This window comes from Pleurodeles waltl, chromosome 1_2 (assembly GCF_031143425.1).
Source record: "Pleurodeles waltl isolate 20211129_DDA chromosome 1_2, aPleWal1.hap1.20221129, whole genome shotgun sequence".
Taxonomy (NCBI): Eukaryota; Metazoa; Chordata; class Amphibia; order Caudata; family Salamandridae; genus Pleurodeles; species Pleurodeles waltl.
Window position 1 is genome coordinate 1,355,504,938 of NC_090437.1, and position 18,460 is coordinate 1,355,523,397.

The window sequence follows — 18,460 nt, forward strand, 5'->3', positions numbered from 1 at the left end:
TTGGCAGATGCCAGTGTATCTATGAGCTCATCTGCCCTGGGTATAGGGTGAGCATCAGTTTTGGTTACCTGGTTGAGACCTCTGTAGTCAACACAAAACCGCATTTCCTTCTTTCCATCTTTGGAATGAGGTTTTGGTACAAGTAATATAGGAGAAGCCCATGGACTTTCAGAGTGCTCAACCACTCCCAGTTCTAACATTTTCTGCACCTCTTGCTTTATGCAGTCTCTGACATGGTCAGGCTGCCTATAGATTTTACTTTTGACAGGCAAGCTGTCTCCAGTATCTATAGTGTGCTCACACCAAGAAGTGGTACCTGGCACAGTAGAGAAGAGTTCAGAAAACTGACCAGGAGATTTATGTAGTGGTCTTTCTGCTCAGCAGTAAGACAATCTGCCATTACAACACCTTCCACTAGAGCATCTTGTTCTGTGGAAGAGAAGAGATCAGGGAGAGGGTCACTCTCTTTTTCCTGTCCCTCATCAGTTGCCATGAGCAGGGTGAGATCAGCCCTGTCATAGTAGGGTTTCAGGCGATTGACATGGAGCACCCTAAGGGGACTCCTGGCAGTGCCTAAGTCAACTAAGTAGGTGACTTCACCCTTTTTTTCAACAATTGTGTGGGGTCCACTCCATTTATCTTGGAGTGCTCTTGGGGCCACAGGCTCTAAGACCCACACTTTCTGCCCTGGTTGATACTGAACCAAAACAGCCTTCTGGTCATGCCATTGCTTTTGGAGCTCTTGGCTGGCCTGAAGGTTTTTACTGGCCTTTTTCATGTACTCAGCCATCCTTGATCTGAGGCCAAGCACATAGTCCACTATGTCTTGCTTTGGAGCTTTTAAAGGTTGTTCCCAACCCTCCTTAACAAGTGTTAGAGGACCTCTCACAGGGTGACCAAATAGGAGTTCAAAGGTGCTGAAGCCCACTCCTTTCTGGGGTACCTCCCTGTAAGCAAAAAGGAGGCATGGTAAAAGGATATCCCATATCCTGCAGAGTTTTTCTGGGAGTCCCATAATCATGCCTTTGAGAGTTTTGTTAAATCTCTCCACCAGTCCATTTGTTTGTGGATGATAGGGTGTGGTGAACTTGTATGTCACCCCACACTCCTTCCACATGTCCTTTAAGTAAGCAGACCTGAAATTGCTTCCCCTGTCTGATACCACCTCTTTTGGGAAGCCCACCCTGGAAAAGATTCCCAGGAGGGCCTTTGCCACTGCAGGAGCTGTAGTGGTCCTTAGAGGAATTGCTTCAGGATATCTGGTGGCATGGTCCACTACCACCAAGATAAACCTATTGCCTGAAGCAGTAGGAGGGTCAAGGGGGCTAACTATGTCAACCCCTACCCTTTCAAAGGGAACCCCAACCACAGGCAGTAGAATAAGGGGTGCCTTTGGGGTGCCACCTGTCTTGCCACTGGCTTGACAGGTTTCACAGGACTTACAAAAATCTTTTGTGTCCTCTGACATTCTAGGCCAATGAAACAAGGGAACAAGCCTGTCCCAAGTTTTCATTTGCCCCAAATGTCCAGCTAGGGGAATGTCGTGAGCAAGAGTTAGGAGGAACTTTCTGTACTCCTGAGGAATCACCAATCTCCTGGCAGCTCCAGGTTTTGGATCCCTTGCTCCAGTGTACAAAAGATTGTCCTCCCAGTAAACTCTGTGAGAGTCACTGACATCCCCATTTGCTTGTTTGACAGCTTGCTGCCTTAGACCCTCTAGTGTGGGACAGGTTTGCTGTGCCACACTCAGTTCCTCCCTGGCAGGCCCCCCTTCACAAAGCTCAGCAGTGTCTGTTTCCAGCTCCTCTGATGTAGGTTGTGCACAGGGTGGAAATTCTTCTTCCTCAGAAGTAGAATCCACTGTAGAGGAAGGGATAGTAGGAAGTGGTTTGCTTCTACTAGCCCTAGCTTTAGGGAGCACTTGGTCCATTCTTCCAGGATCCAAGTCACCCTGTCCTTTTTGCTTTTTGGCCTGAGCCCTGCTCAAAGCAAAAATATGCCCTGGAATGCCCAGCATTGCTGGATGAGCCTCCAACTCCACTTCTGCCCAAGCTGATGTCTCTAAATCATTCCCTAATAGACAGTCTACAGATAAATCTGAGGCAACCACAACTTTCTTTGGGCCTGTAACCCTCCCCCCCAGTTGAGATTCACAACAGCCATGGCGTGGCTAAGGGTGTTGTTATGAGCATCGGTTACTTGGTACTGGTGACCAAGTAGGTGTTGTTCAGGGTGGACCAGTTTCTCTATTACCATTGTAACACTGGCACCAGTGTCCCTGTAGGCCTGAACCTCAACACCATTTATTGGGGGTAGTTGCTTGTACTTATCCATGTTAAGGGGACAAGCAACCAAGGAGGCTAAATCAATAGCCCCCTCAGAGACTAACACAGCCTCTGTGGTCTCCCTAACAAGACCAACCCCAACTAAATTACCAAATGTGAGCTCAGCTGCTCCCTTGGATTGGCTATTAGTAGGTTTCCTCCCACCACCACTGCTATTAGTAGGGACACTAGGTGTAGCAGTAGGGGTTGTAGCGGTAGGAGGCTTGGTGCTTTTCTTTGGACAACTGGGATCTGTTGTCCAATGGCCTTTTATTTTACATAAATAGCACCATGGTTTCTTTTCTTTGTTTTGATTAGAAGAGGATTTGGGCCCACCACCCCCACCAGAGTGTTTTTGTGGGCCTGATGAAGACTCATTTTTAGATTTGTCCCCACCCTTGTCAGAAGACTTACCATCCTTCTTCTTATTGCCATCTTTGTCACCCCCTGTATGAACTTTTCTGTTTACCCTTGTTCTGACCCATTTGTCTGCCTTCTTTCCCAATTCTAGGGGAGAGGTCAGATCAGAGTCCACCAGGTACTGGTGCAACAAATCAGTCACACAATTATTAAGAATATGCTCTCTCAGGATCAAGTTATACAGGCTTTCATAATCAGCAACTTTACTGCCATGTAACCACCCCTCCAAAGCCTTCACTGAATGGTCAACAAAATCAACCCAGTCTTGTGAAGACTCCTTTTTGGTCTCTCTGAACTTCATCCTGTACTGTTCAGTGGTTAAGCCATAACCATCCAGGAGTGCATTCTTAAGAACTGTAAAATTATTGGCATCACTTTCTTTCACTGTAAGGAGCCTATCCCTACCCTTTCCACTAAATGATAGCCATAGGATAGCATCCCACTGCCTTTGAGGGACATCCTGTACAACACAGGCCCTCTCAAGTGCAGCAAACCACTTGTTAATGTCATCCCCCTCCTTATAAGGGGGAACTATCTTGTGCAGATTACTGGAATCATGCTCTTTTGCAGAATGACTATGGGGAATACTGCTGCTGCCACCATGGGTTTCTAAACCCAATTTCTGTCTTTCTCTTTCCACTTCTAAGGACTGTCTATCCAAATCCAGCTGTTGCTTCTTGAGCTTCAGTCTGGTTTGTTCCACTCTCAATCTATTGAGCTCCCTTTCTAACACTCTGTCATCAGGGTGGGTGGGTGGTACATTCCTTGAAACAGAAGTATGGTGAGAATGAACAGAAGGGGACCTGTCCCTAACACAAGGCATCCTAACAGCTTGGTTAACAGAAACATCACTTCTACTATGATGTGAAGGAATACTCTTGCTATGATGTGAGGCAACACTATCAGTATGGTGTGACTCTACATCAGTACCAACTATGCTAGGCTGTCTGGTAATGGGCAGGCTAGGAAGTTTCTTTCCTGAATCTTTTTCTAGGGGAGTCCCTGGATCAGATTGTGAACCATTAGCTACTTTTTCAACAGAAGGGGCACCTCTGGCCTTATCCTGTTCTATAAGCATGTTAACCAACAGTTCTCTGGGGGGATTCTTCCCTACACTTAAACATCTTTCTATGCAGAGACTCCTTGCTCCTTTCCAGCTAAGGTGATCATAAGCAAGTTTGGACAGATCAACAGTTTGGCCTGTGCCAGACATTTTAGAAAGTGTTTAAGTGATAGAAAAAGTGAGAAAAAGTTTTTCAGAACTTTTGGAAAGACAGAAAAAAACTTTTAAATCTTTTAAAGAACTTTTTAGAAAGTTAGAGGTACTTTTCAGCACTTTAGAAAAGAAGTGAGAAAAGAAATGCAAAACTTTTTGGTTAGGTGTACATACACTGAACTTGTTTTGTATATTTTTCTCTTATGAAAAGTACAATGACAAAAGTTGTAAGTAGTTACAGAGCACTTATCCCACCACTGCACAACCAATGTAGGAGGCTGGACTGGCTTGTAGTGAGTACCAAGGGGTACTAACACCTTGCACCAGGACCAGGTATCCCTTATTAGTGTATAGGGTGTCTAGCAGCTTAGGCTGATAGATGATGGTAGCTTAGCAGAGCAGCTTAGGCTGAACTAGGAGACGAGTGAAGCTCCTACAGTACCACTAGTGTCATATGCACAATATCATAAGAAAACACAATACACAGATATACTAAAAATAAAGGTACTTTATTTTTATGACAATATGCCAAAAGTATCTCAGTGAGTACCCTCAGTATGAGGATAGCAAATATACACAAGATATATGTACACAATACCTAAAATATGCAGTATAGTATTAGAAAACAGTGCAAACAATGTATAGTTACAATAGGATGCAATGGGGACACATAGGGATAGGGGCAACACAAACCATATACTCCAAAAGTGGAAAGTGAACCACAAATGGACCCTAAACCTATGTGACCTTGTAGAGGGTCGCTGGGACTGTAAGAAAACAGTTAGGGTTAGAAAAATAGCCCACCCCAAGACCCTGAAAAGTGAGTGCAAAGTGCACTAAAGTTCCCCAAAGGACAAAGAAGTCGTGATAGGGGAATTCTGCAGGAAAGACACAAACCAGCAATGGAACAGCGATGGATTTCCAGTCGAGGGTACCTGTGGAACAAGGGAACCAAGTCCAAAAGTCACAAGCAAGTCGGAGATGGGCAGATGCCCAGGAAATGCCAGCTGTGGGTGCAAAGAAGCTGCTACTGGACAGTAGAAGCTGAGGATTCTGCAGGAACGACAAGGGCTTGAGAATTCCCCTTTAGAGGATGGATCCACCACACCGTGGAGAGTTGTGTTGAAGTGTTTTTCTGAAGAAAGACCGCCAACAAGCCTTGCTAGCTGCAAGTCATGCCGTTAGTGTTTTTGGATGCTGCTGTGGCCCAGGAGGGACCAGGATGTCGCCAATTGCGTCAGAGGACAGAGGGGGCGCCCAGCAAGACAAGGAGCCCTCTCAAAAGCAGGCAGCACCCACAGAAGTGCCGGAACCGGCACTACGAAGAGGAGTGAAACAGTGCTCACCCAAAGTTGCACAAAGGAGTCCCACGCCGCCGGAGGACAACTTAGGAGGTCGTGCAATGCAGGTTAGAGTGCCGTGGACCCAGGCTTGGCTGTGCACAAAGGATTTCCACCGGAAGTGCACAGAGGCCGGAGTAGCTGCAAAAGTCACGGTTCCCAGCAAAGCAGTCTGGCGTGGGGAGGCAAGGACTTACCTCCACCAAACTTGGACTGAAGAGTCACTGGACTATAGGAGTCACTTGGACAGAGTTGCTGGATTTAAGGGACCTCGCTCGTCGTGCTGAGAGGAGACCCAGGGGACCGGTGATGCAGTTCTTTGGTGCCTGCGGTTGCAGGGGGAAGATTCCGTCGACCCACTGGAGATTTCTTCAGAGCTTCTAGTGCAGAGAGGAGGCAGACTACCCCCACAGTATGCACCACCAGGAAAACGTCGAGAAGGCGGCAGGAACAGAGTTGCAGTAGTCGTCTTCGCTACTTTGTTGCAGTTTTGCAGGCTTCCAGCGCGGTCAGCAGTCGATTCCTTGGCAGAAGGTGAAGAGAGAGATACAGAGGAACTCTGATGAGCTCTTGCATTCGTTATCTAAGGAAATCCCCAAAGCAGAGACCCTAAATAGCCAGAAAAGAGGGTTTGACTACTTAGGAGAGAAGATAGGCTAGCAACACCTGAAGGAGCCTATCAGAAGGAGTCTCTGACGTCACCTGCTGGCCCTGGCCACTCAGAGCAGTCCAGTGTGCCAGCAGCACCTCTGTTTCCAAGATGGCAGAGGTCTGGAGCACACTGGAGGAGCTCTGGGCACCTCCCAGGGGAGGTGCAGGTCAGGGGAGTGGTCACTCCCCTTTCCTTTGTCCAGTTTCACGCCAGAGCAGGGCTGAGGGGTCCCTGAACCGGTGTAGACTGGCTTATGCAGAAATGGGCACCATCTGTGCCCATGAAAGCATTTCCAGAGGCTGGGGGAAGCTACTCCTTCCCAGCCCTGACACCTTTTTCCAAAGGGAGAGGGTGTAACACCCTCTCTCTGAGGAAGTCCTTTGTTCTGCCATCCTGGGCCAAGCCTGGCTGGACCCCAGGAGGGCAGAAACCTGTCTGAGGGGTTGGCAGCAGCAGCAGCTGCAGTGAAACCCCGGGAAAGGTAGTTTGGCAGTGCCAGGGTCTGAGCTACAGACCCGTGGGATCATGGGATTGTACCAACTATGCCAGGATGGCATAGAGGGGGCAATTCCATGATCATAGACATGTTACATGGCCATATTCGGAGTTACCATTGTGAAGCTACACATAGGTATTGACCTATGTGTAGTGCACGCGTGTAATGGTGTCCCCGCACTCACAAAGTCCGGGGAATTTGCCCTGAACAATGTGGGGGCACCTTGGCTAATGCCAGGGTGCCCACACACTAAGTAACTTTGCACCTAACCTTTACCAGGTAAAGTATAGACGTATAGGTGACTTATAAGTTACTTAAGTGCAGTGGTAAATGGCTGTGAAATAACATGGACGTTATTTCACTCAGGCTGCAGTGGCAGGCCTGTGTAAGAATTGTCAGAGCTCCCTATGGGTGGCAAAAGAAATGCTGCAGCCCATAGGGATCTCCTGGAACCCCAATACCCTGGGTACCTCAGTACCATATACTTGGGAATTATAAGGGTGTTCCAGTAAGCCAATGTGAATTGTTGAAATTGGTCACTAGCCTGTTAGTGACAATTTGGAAAGAAATGAGAGAGCATAACCACTGAGGTTCTGGATAGCAGAGCCTCAGTGAGACAGTTAGTCATAACACAGGTAACACATTCAGGCACACTTATGAGCACTGGGCCCTGGCTGGCAGGGTCCCAGTGACACATACAACTAAAACAACACATATACAGTGAGAAATGGGGGTAACATGCCAGGCAAGATGGTACTTTCCTACAGGGCCTAAATTTCTCCTGATGCACTTGGGTGACTTTAATAATAATTCTCCTTAATATCATCTTTCTTTCATCCAAAATCAATTTCCTTTTAGCTATTTTCATATTTTTAATTACTTGCCAGCATCCTTGCACAAATAATCTAAGCATCGTGTGTAACTTTACCACCACTTGATGTTGGAGGCTGGCCCTAATGCTCCAATTTTTAAGGTAGCTGGTTGAGCAGTTATGCTAATCCAGGAGATGTGCTAAGTATTTGTTGTACTCACAAATCCAATCATGCACCACACACACTCAATGAATAACTCAAGACCAGAATTTATAAAAATACTTCAGACTTTCTATATATTTTAAGGCCAAGATCTTTAAAATATGTTAAGTACTTTTCTTGTTATGACTTTTTAAAGTTTTGGCAAAGTTAGTCTTTCTGTGCGTAATTACGCACCATTGCAATCAATGCACAGTCACCTTTAAAAATGCAGTAAAAATCACACAGCTGAGTCTCTTCTCTTGCAGGGTGGTAGCAGCAGTCGGTGGGCACACTGTGCCAGCTGGAGAGTCTCGGGTGGCTCCCAGTTCCTGCGGGAGCAGCGTTGGAGAGGTTCTTGGCACAGGCACAGGGTCACCTGGAGGGGCCACTTGGAAAAGGAGCTGGTTTGCAGATTTAAAGAGGGTGCCTTGGGGTCCCCTTGGGCTGTTGAGGTCACAAGGGGTTGGGGACCCGGGGCACCCAGCGGATCCCGCGATGCAAGGCCCAGGGAGGCCAGGTGCAGCGCAAGCTGGAGGTCCAGGAGCTGTGCACAATGGAATACTTTGGAGCTGGAAGTGAGTCATTTTGAGGGCTGCTTACAGGACAACGGGGCACTCTGGATGGAGGTCCAGGGTGTTCCTGAAGTCCCTTGACTGGGGCTTCCTCCTAATTCTTTTTCAGCTCTGGGGGAGTTGGTTCTCTGCTTGTCCGATGTCAGCTGACCAGTACCCAAGGTATTAGCGTAACGCGGCCACTAAAGGGCACAGTGCCACCAAACTTAGCACAGTTGTGGGTCACATCAGGGTGGTCATTGGTGAGTCGTCAGATCTGGATGTGACTTCCAGTCGCGGAGATATCAGCCAGTCAGTGAAGTGACCCTCATTGTTTTGTTGGTCCTTTGCAGGTTTCTTGATTTTCTTGAGTGGTGCCTCCACTCAGGCGGGAGATCTTGGATGGTTCTTGAAGCCTGGAGGTCTCATGGGTTTCTTAGGGTCAGTCCACTGTTCAGCTCCTCTGCAGCAGTGATTTTCGGGTCCTTGGTGCAGCAGGCAGAGTTTGGCACCTTTTCTTGTGCAACAGGTCCTCAGTTCTCTTGCTGTGGTCTTCTTTTAGTGCTGGTCTTCTTTTCTTCTTCGAATCCTTTTCAAATCTAAATTCTTGGTTTTGGGGAGCCCACTAAATACAGAATTTAGGGGGCATTTTAGGGGGAACCTGGTAGTGTCCAATGGGACATTTACCCTTGGGTGGCTACACCCACTACAGTGACCACTTCCTGTGGGAAGGGCCACTTCCCTCAACCTGATTGGCTATTTTCATCCATTCCAAGACGGAGAAAAATTAAATCAAGGGTCCACTTTGCCTGCAAGCCCCTAGGGGTGGTGCATGCTCAGTGAGGCCACTCCTTCTACCCTTTGTGTGGTTTCCCGCCTTTGCTCCCTCCAAGAGGGGAGGTTTGCAAAGGGGGAGGCCATCTGCTGCTAGCAGCAGGCCTGGGGGTCGAGTTTCAAGGCAGTAGCCTTTTGAACCTCACTGCCAGGGCAGTGCACATTCCTGAGGGATGGGGAGTTAGCTCCTCCACCCAGGAAGGGCTTTGTTTCACAAACCAGAGAGGCAGGGCTCTCCTCCAGGGTTTGTATATTGGCTGTCTGGATGTGGCAGGCTTGCAACCATGTCAGCAACCATGCCAGGATAGTTGGCTTTTTCAGGGGTCACCTCTAGGATGACCCCTGGGTACATTTTATAATAAATCCAGTACTGGTACCAGTTTGGATTTATTATTCTGAGTTGTTTGATACCAAACAACCCAGGATTCAGAGTAACCATTATGTAGCTGGGAAACTCGTATTGACCAGTGTCCAGCACATATATTAAAATGGCTGCTCTGTTCATTCACCATGTCCAGGTTTGTCAAGGACACAGTGTGGGCATATTGCTCATGCAATTACTTCCTCACATATAGTATTGTGCACCTTGCCTTAGGGCTGGAAGGCCTGCTAGAGGGGTGACATACCCATAACATTTGCAGTGTAGGGTGAACAGGGCACACAGGCAGTGTGCCATGTTGAGTTTGTATTTTAGGTTTGCACCAGGACACTCAGCCTGCTATGGCAGTGCTGGGTACATATGGATGCATGGCTCTTGTGGGTGACACAATCAGTGCTGCTGCCCTCAGTACCCCATGCCCTGGTTACCTAAGTACCTTTTACTAGGGACTTATAGTGGTAGCTAAAGGTGTATCCAATCACTTTTACCATGTTTTAGGGAAAGAACACTGGCACTGGAAACATGGTTAGCAGGATCCCAGTGCATCTCCAGCCCAAGTTGCATTCAGAAACCAGGCAAAAAGTGGGGGGGGGGTACTGCAACAATGAGCCAGTCTCCAAGGTGCTTACACCTCATACCAGTTCCAGTTATCCCTTATTAGTGAAATGTAGTCAGTGTTCTAGCAGCTTAGGCTGATAGAGGTAGCTATAGCAGAGTAGCTTAGGCTGAAGTAGGAGATATGCAAAGCTCATGCAATACCACTTATATCATGTAGGTACTATATCATAAGAAACACAATATTCAGAGTTACTAAAAATAAAGGTACTTTCTTTTTATGACAAAAAGGACAGCTGTAGCAGAGCAGCCAAGGCTGAACTAGGAGACATGCAAAGCTCTTGCAATACCAATATAGTCACACAGTACTTATCCATAATAAAAGACAATACTCAGTGTTACCAAAAAAAAGGTACTTTATTTTAGTGACACAAGGCCATAAATATCTTAGAGACAATACTCCTTCTGGAGGTAAGTATTAAACACAATATATACACTAGAAACTAAAATCAGGTAAGTACACAGTAGGGAAATAGTGCAAACAGTGAAAAACACAATAGGTTGCAATAGGCCTAGGGGCAACACAAACCATATACTGAAATAGTGGAATGCAAATGAAAATTTCCCTCCTAGCAAGTGTAGTGTGTAGAGGGGCCCTGGGAGTGTAAGAAAACACAAAAAGTAAGTAAAATACCCCATCCCAGAGCCTAGGAAAACAGGACTAAATTACAGCAAGTTTCCTCAGAACCCACCAGACGTTGTGATGAAGAATTATGCAAGAACCAAGCAAGGCTGCAAGAAACCCATGATGGATTCCCAGACCTCAAGACCTGTGGAGAGAGGAGACCAAGTCCAGAAGTCGAAGAAGAGTCCAAGAAGAACAGGAGCCCCTACCCACCTGGAATAAGGTGCAAAAGTGGATTCTCCGGTTGCAAGAAAAGTACAGAAATGTACCAAAGAAGATAGCTGTGGGTTCCTGCTTGGTGCAAGAGATGTTCCACGTCGAGTTGTTGGATGCAGGATGGTTGCGTTACTGGATTCCGCCAACAAGCCTTGGTTCACGCAAGTACATGGTTTGCATCAAAGAGGAGCTGCCCGGACCCAGGAGGTACCTGGGGGACTCAACTCAGACTGAGGAGACAGGGGGTTCTCTCAGCACTTCCGAGAGCCCTCAGAAGACCACGCAGCACCCATGGGAGTCCCAGGACATGGGGACAAAGGAGTTGCAAAGTGCGGTCATCGTAGCACTACACAGGAGGATTCCACGCCGCAGGAGAACAACTTAGAGAGCTGTTCGTCGCAGTATTGGAGTGCTGAGAGCCTGGGCTATGCTGTACACGAAGAACTTTTGGAAGAAGTGCACAGAAGCCCAAGGAGCTGCAGAAGATGCAGTGCACAGGGGTACTGTCGCTGCATGGGAAGGCAAGCTCTTACCTCCACCAAATTTGGACAGCTGGACCTTCGGACAGTCTGGATCACTTTGGTCCACCACCTGTGTTCCAGGGATCATGCTCTTCGACAGGAGAGGAGCCCCAGAGTACTAGTTGTTGTCGCAGAGAGGTGCCTGCTGAAGCAGGGAAGGGACTCCGTCACTCCACAGGAGATTCCTTTGGTTCTTCTGGTGCAGGGTGAAGACAGGCAGTCCTTGGAGTGTTCACACCTTGGAAACTGTTACAATTGCCGGCTGGAGCTGAAGTTGCAGGTCACAGGAGTCTTCCTGGATACTTTGTTGCAGTTACAGCGGTTCCTGGAGCAGTCTGCGCTTGATCCGACGGTCAGAAGCTGAAGTAGAGGATGCAGAGGAGTCCTGGAGGAATCTTGCAAACTGAATCTGAGGAAAAACCCAGAGGAGAGTCCCTAAATTGCCCTGAGAGGGGGATTGGCTACCTACCCAGGTATTCACCTATCAGGAGGAGTCTCTGACGTCACCTGATGGCAGTGGCCACTCAGATGCTCCCAGAGGATCCCCACACCCTGGAAAACAAGATGGCTAATGCAAGGGACAATCTGGAGGAGCTCTGGGCACCTTTCCTTTGTCCAATTTCACATCAGAACAGGGACTGGGGGTTCCTGAATCAGTATAGACTGGATTATGCACAACTCTCCTGTCCATCACCACCCCAGGGGTGGTGGCCAGAGCTCCTCCAGTGTGTCCCAGACCTCTGCCATCTTGTTTCCAGAGGTGTGAGGGCACTCTGGAGGCCTCTGAGTGGCCAGTGCCAGCAGGTGACGTCAGAGACCCCTCCTGACAGGTGCTCACCTGACTAGGTGGCAAATCCTCCTCTGAGGGCTATTTAGGGTCTCTCCAGTGGGCTTTTCCTCAGATAACGACTTGCAAGAATTTATCAGAGTTCCTCTGCACCTCTCTCTTCGACTTCTGACTAGCTACCTCTATCAGCCTAAACTGCTTGAACACTACTACTCTACTAATAAGGGATAACTGGACCTGGCACAAGGTGTAAGTACCACAAGGTACCCACTATAAGCCAGGCCAGCCTCCTACACTGGTGGTGCAGTGGTGACATAAGTACTTATAACTGCTTTCCCACTTTGTCATTGGTGCTTTTTATAGGAAAACCATATTCTAAATACTAAGAAATATATACAAGTAACCTTAACAGTTTTACTTTCTTTCTAAAAACTTTCTAAAACGTTTCTGAAAAGTTTGAAAACGTTTTTCTCTTTTCTGTAAAAGTTTTCTAAACTTTTTCTCTCTCCCCTAACCTCTTTCATTCCACTGTGTCTGTTGAAGACAACCTATGAGAATCTAAACTGTAAAAGTTTGAGGGGTCTCTGTATAGAAAGGAGTTTAGGGATTGGTAAGAACCCTACTAAGGATCTCCCTCTTTGCCTTCTCCTTGATTGTGACCAGAGTCAGACTGGTCACACCCAGGATCAGGAGGTAGAGAAGGGGGCACCCAGAATCAGGGGAGGGCCCTGAGCACTCTGGGGTGGTTACTTCCAAAGACCTTTCAGTTATCACGCCACTTAGTGCAGCTGGTAGTGATGGAGGGGGGGTCACACATCAGTAGGGCGCCTTTTACTCCAAAAGGCCAGGTCACTAGGGTTCAGCTAGTTAGAGAAAGGTCCACTTCTGCTAATTCTCACATTACTTCTGTGTCAGAGAATTCCCAAACCTCCCACCCTGAGGATAACACCATAGATAGGGAACTCAGAAAGCTGAGTTTGGAAGAGGCCAGACTGAAGCTAAGACTGCAGCAGTTGGCCTTAGATCGGGAATCCCTAGATGTAGAGAGGGAAAGACAGAAGTTGGGGTTAGTTCCCCATGGTGGCAGTAGCAGCAATCTTGATACTCATCCTGTTAGAGAAACAGATTCAAGAAACCTGCATAACATTGTCCCCCCTTACAAGGAGGGGGATGACATAAACAAGTGATTTTCTGCACTTGAGAGGGCATGTATGGTACAGTTAGTCCCTCAAAGGCAGTGGGCTGCTATATTGTGGCTATCTTTCACTGGCAAAGGTAGGAACAGACTCCTTACTGTCAGGGATAGTGATGCCAACAACTACAAAGTTTTGAAAGATGCACTCTTAGATGGGTTTAGCTTAACCACTGAACAATACAGGATAAAGTTCAGAGATATCAGAAAAGAGTCCTCTAAAGACTGGACAGACTTTGTAGACTGTTCAGTGAAGGCCTTGGAGAGGTGGTTACATGACAGTAAGGTGACTGACTATGAAAGCCTGTATAATCTTATTTTGAGAGATCATAGCTTGAATAATTGTGTGTCTGACTTGTTGCATCAGTACTTCGTAGACTCAGATCTTACTCCTCCCCAAGAATTGGGAAAGATGGCAGACAAATGGGTCGGAACAAGAGTGAGCAGAAAAGATCATACAGGTGGTGACAAGGATGGCAAGAAGAAGGATGATAAGTCTTCTAACAAGGGTGGGGACAAAGAAAAAAAGAGTTCAGAGTCTTCATCAGGCCCACAAAAACCCTCTGGGGGAGGTGGGTCCAAATCCTCTTCATACAATAAAAATAAGCCATGGTGTAATTTATGTAAAAGTAAAGGCCATAGGGCAAGTGATTCCACTTGTCCAAAGAAAAACACCAAGGCTCCCACCACCACAACCCCAACTGCATCCACTAGTGCCCCTAGTAATAGCAGTGGTGGACGGAAGAACACTACAAATAGCCTGTCACAGGGTGTAGCTGGGCTCCCCATTGGTAATTTAGTGGGGGTTGATCTTGTTAGGGAGACCACATAGGCTGTTTTAGTCTCTGTGGGTGGTATTGATGTTTGTCCCCTTAATATGGGTAAGTACAAGCAACTACCCCTAATAAATGGTGTTGAGGTTGAGGCCTACATCGACACAGGAGCCAGTGTCACCATGGTGATAGAGAAACTGGTTGCCCCTGAACAACACCTACTTGGTCAGCAGTACCAAGTGACTGATGCTCATAACAACACTCTTAGCCACCCCATGGCTGTTGTGAATCTCAACTCAGGGGGGAGGGGGTTACTGGCCCAAAGAAAGTTGTGGTAGCCACTGATTTACCTGTAGACTGCTTACTGGGAAATTATTTGGAAACATCAGCTTGGGCTGAAGTGGAGTTGGAGGCTCATGCAACAATGCTGGGCATTCCAGGGCATATATTTGCTCTCACAAGGGCTCAGGCCCAGAAGCAAGGAGGACAGGGAAACTTGGATCCTGGAAAAATGGACCAAGTGCTCCCAAAAGCTAGGGGTAGAAAGGGTACATCCTTGCCCACTATCCTTTCCTCTCCAGAAGATTCCCCTTTTGAGGAAGAGGAATCCTCTCTCTGTGCAGAACCTACATCGGATGAGCTGGCAGCAGACACTGCTGAGCTTTTGGGTGCAGGGGGGCATGTTAGGGAAGAGCTGAGTGTGGCACAGCAGACCTGCCCCACACTATAGGGTTTAAGACAGCAAGCTGTCAAACAGCAGAATGGGGATATCACCGATACCCATAAAGTCTATTGGGAAGACAACCTGTTCTATACTGAGTCAAGGGACCCTGAACCTGGAGCTGCCAGGAGATTGGTCATCCCTTTGCAGTATAGGGAGTTTCTTCTGACTTTGGCTCATGATATTCCTTTGGCTGGGCATTTGGGGCAAAGTAAAACTTGGGACAGGCTTGTTCCATTGTTTCACTGGCCTCATATGTCAGATGACACCAAGGAGTTTTGTCGCTCCTGTGTGACGTGCTAAGCCAGTGGCAAGACTGGTGGCACACCTCAGGCCCCCTTAATTCCACTCCCAGTGGTTGAGGTGCCCTTTGAGAGGGTACAGGTTGACATTGTTGGACCTCTTGACCCTCCAACAGCTTCAGGAAATAGATTTATCCTTGTGGTAGTGGACCATGCCACTAGGTACCCTGATGCTATTCCCTTAAGGACCACTACAGCTCCTGCAGTGGCAAAAGCCCTCCTGGGAATATTTTCTAGAGTGGGTTTCCCTAAGGAAGTGGTATCAGACAGAGGAAGTAACTTCATGTCTGCATATCTCAAGGCAATGTGGAAGGAAAGAGGTGCTACATACAAGTTCACCATCCCTTATCATCCACAAACAAATGGATTGGTTGAGAGGTTTAAGAAAACTCTCAAAGGCATGATCATGGGACTCCCTGAAAAACACAGGAGGAGATGGGATGTCCTGTTGCCATGCCTCCTTTTTGCTTATAGGGAGGTACCACAGAAAGGAGTGGGCTTCAGCCCTTTTGAACTCCTCTTTGGACACCCTGTAAGCGGTCCCGTTGCTCTTGTGAAGGAGGGTTGGGTACAATCTTTAAAAGCTCCCAAACAAGACATTGTGGAATATGTACTTGGCCTCAGATCAAGGATGGCTGAGTACATGAAAAAGGCCAGTAAAAACCTTCAGGCCAGCCAAGAGCTCCAAAAGCAATGGCATGAGCAGAAGGCTGTTCTGCCTCAGTACCACCCAGGACAGAAGGTGTGGGTATTGGAGACTGTGGCCCCAAGAGCACTCCAGAACAAATGGAGTGGACCCCATCTCATTGTGGAAAAGAAAGGTGAGGTCACCTACTTGGTGGACCTTGGCACTGCCAGAAGCCCCCTTGGGGTGCTTCATGTCAATCGCCTGAAACCTTACTATGACAGGGATGACTTAACCCTGCTCATGGCCACAGATGAGGGGCAGGAGGAAGAGACTGACCCTCTCCCTGACCTCTTCTCCAGCACTGAAGCTGACAGCTTAGTGTAGGGAGTTGTATTAGCAGATTGCCTTACTGCTGAGCAGAAGGACAATTGCATAAATCTCCTTGACCAGTTCTCTGACCTCTTCTCACTAATTCCAGGTACAACTACCTGGTGTGAGCACACAATTGACACTGAAGATGGTTTACATGTAAAATGTAAAATTTATAGACAGCCTGACTATGTCAGAGACTGTATTAAACAAGAGGTACAGAAAATGTTGGATCTGGGAGTGATTGAACCTCCGAAAGCCCCTGGGCCAGCCCAGTGGTGGTTGTCCCCAAACCTCATAGTAAAGATGGAAAAAAAGGAAATTATGTTTTGTCTGGACTATAGGGGTCTCAATTAAGTAACAAAACCTGATGCTCACCCTATACCCAGGGCAGATGAGCTGATATATACACTGGCCTCTGCCAAGTATCTAAGTACTTTTATTTAACTGCAGGGTATGGGCAGATCAGAAGATGCTAAACCAAAACAGCATTTGCAACCATTGGAGGGAAGTATCAGTTCACTGTTATGTCCTTTGGATTGAAGAATGCACCTGCCACTTTTCAAAGGTTGGTGAACACAGTCCTCCAAGGATTGGAAGCCTTTAGTGCAGCATGTGTAGACGATATTGCTGTATTTAGCTCCACCTGGGATGATCACCTGGTCCACCTGTGGAATGTTTTGGAGGCCCTGAAAAAGGCAGGCCTCACTAGCAAGGCCTCAAAGTGCCAGATAGGACAGGGGAAGGTGGTTTATCTGGGCCGCCTGGTAGGTGGGGAACAGATTGCACCACTGCAGGGAAGATCCAAACCATTATGGAATGGGCTCCCCCTATAACTCAAACCCAGGTGAGAGCCTTCCTAGGCCTCACAGGGTACTACAGGAGGTTCATAAAATGATGGCACTATAGTTACCCCTCTTAATGACCTCACATCAAAGAAGATGCCTAAAAAGGTATTGTGGACAGCCAGCTGTCAAAAGGCTTTTGATGAGCTAAAACAGGCCATGTGCTCTGCACCTGTCCTAAAAAGCCCTTGTTACTCCAAAAAATTATTAGTCCAGACTGATGCTTCTGAATTAGGGGTAGGAGCAGTTCTAGCACATCTTAACACTGAGGGGCAGGATCAACCTGTTGCTTTTATCAGCAGAAGGTTGACCCCTAGAGAAAAGCATTAGGCTGCCATAGAGAGGGAGGCCTTTGCTGTGGTCTGGGCCCTGAAAAAGTTGAGACCATACCTGTTTGGTACTCACTTTATTGTTCAGACATACAACAAACCTCTATTATGGCTTAATCAAATGAAAGGTGAAAACCCTAAATTATTGAGGTGGTCCATCTCCCCAAAGGGAATGGACTATACATTGGAAAATAGACCTGGGAGTACCCACTCCAATGTAGATGGACTCTCCAGATATTTCCACTTAGACAATGAAGACTCATCTGGGCAAGGTTAGGCTTATTGTCCCTCGTTTGGGGAGGTTGTGTAGGAAAGTACCATCTTGCCTGGCATGTTACCCACATTTTTTTACTTGTATGTCAGTTTGTTTAAGCCTGTCTCACTGGGATCCTGCTAGCCAGGACCCCATTGCTCATAGTTTGTGGCCTGAATGTGTGTCCCTGTGTAGTGACTAACTGTGTCTCTGAGGCTCTGCTAATCAGAACCTCAGTGCTTATGCTCTCTCTGCCTTTAAAATTGTCACTATAGGCTAGTGACCATTTTCACCAATTCTAATTGGCACACTGGAACACCCTTATAATCCCCTAGTATCTGGTACCAAGATACTCAGGGTATTGGGGTTCCAGGAGACCCCTATGGGTTGCAGCATTTCTTTTGCCACTCACAGGGATCTCAGACAATTCTTACGCAGGACTGCCACTGCAGCCTGAGTGAAATAACGTCCACGTTATTTCACAGCCATTTTACACTGCACTTCAGTAGCTTATAATTCACCTATATGTCTAACCCTCACTTGGTGAATGTTAGGTGCAAAGTTACTAAGTGTGAGGGCACCCTGGCACTAGCCAAGGTGCCCCCCATAGTTCAGGGCAATTTCCCCAGACTTTGTGAGTGTGGGGACACCATTACACATGTGCACTACATATAGGTCAATACCTATATGTAGCTTCACAATTGTAACTCTGAATAAGGCCATGTAACCTGTCTAAGACCATGGAATTGTCCCGCCATGCCAAATGTGGTACTGGGGTGCCAATCCCATGCATCCCCGGGGCTCCAGCATGGACCCCGGGTACTGCCAAACCAGCTCTCTGGGGTTTTCTCTGCAGCTACCGCTGCTGCCAACCCAGAGACAGGGTTCTGCCCTCTTGGGGTCTGGGCAGCCCAGTCCCAGGAAGGCAGAACAAAGGATTTCCTCTGAGAGAGGGTGTTACACCCTCTCCCTTTGGAAATAGGTGTTAAGGGCCTGAGAGGAGTAGCCTCTCCAGGCCTCTGGAAATGCTTTGAAGGGCACAGATGGTGCCATCCTTGC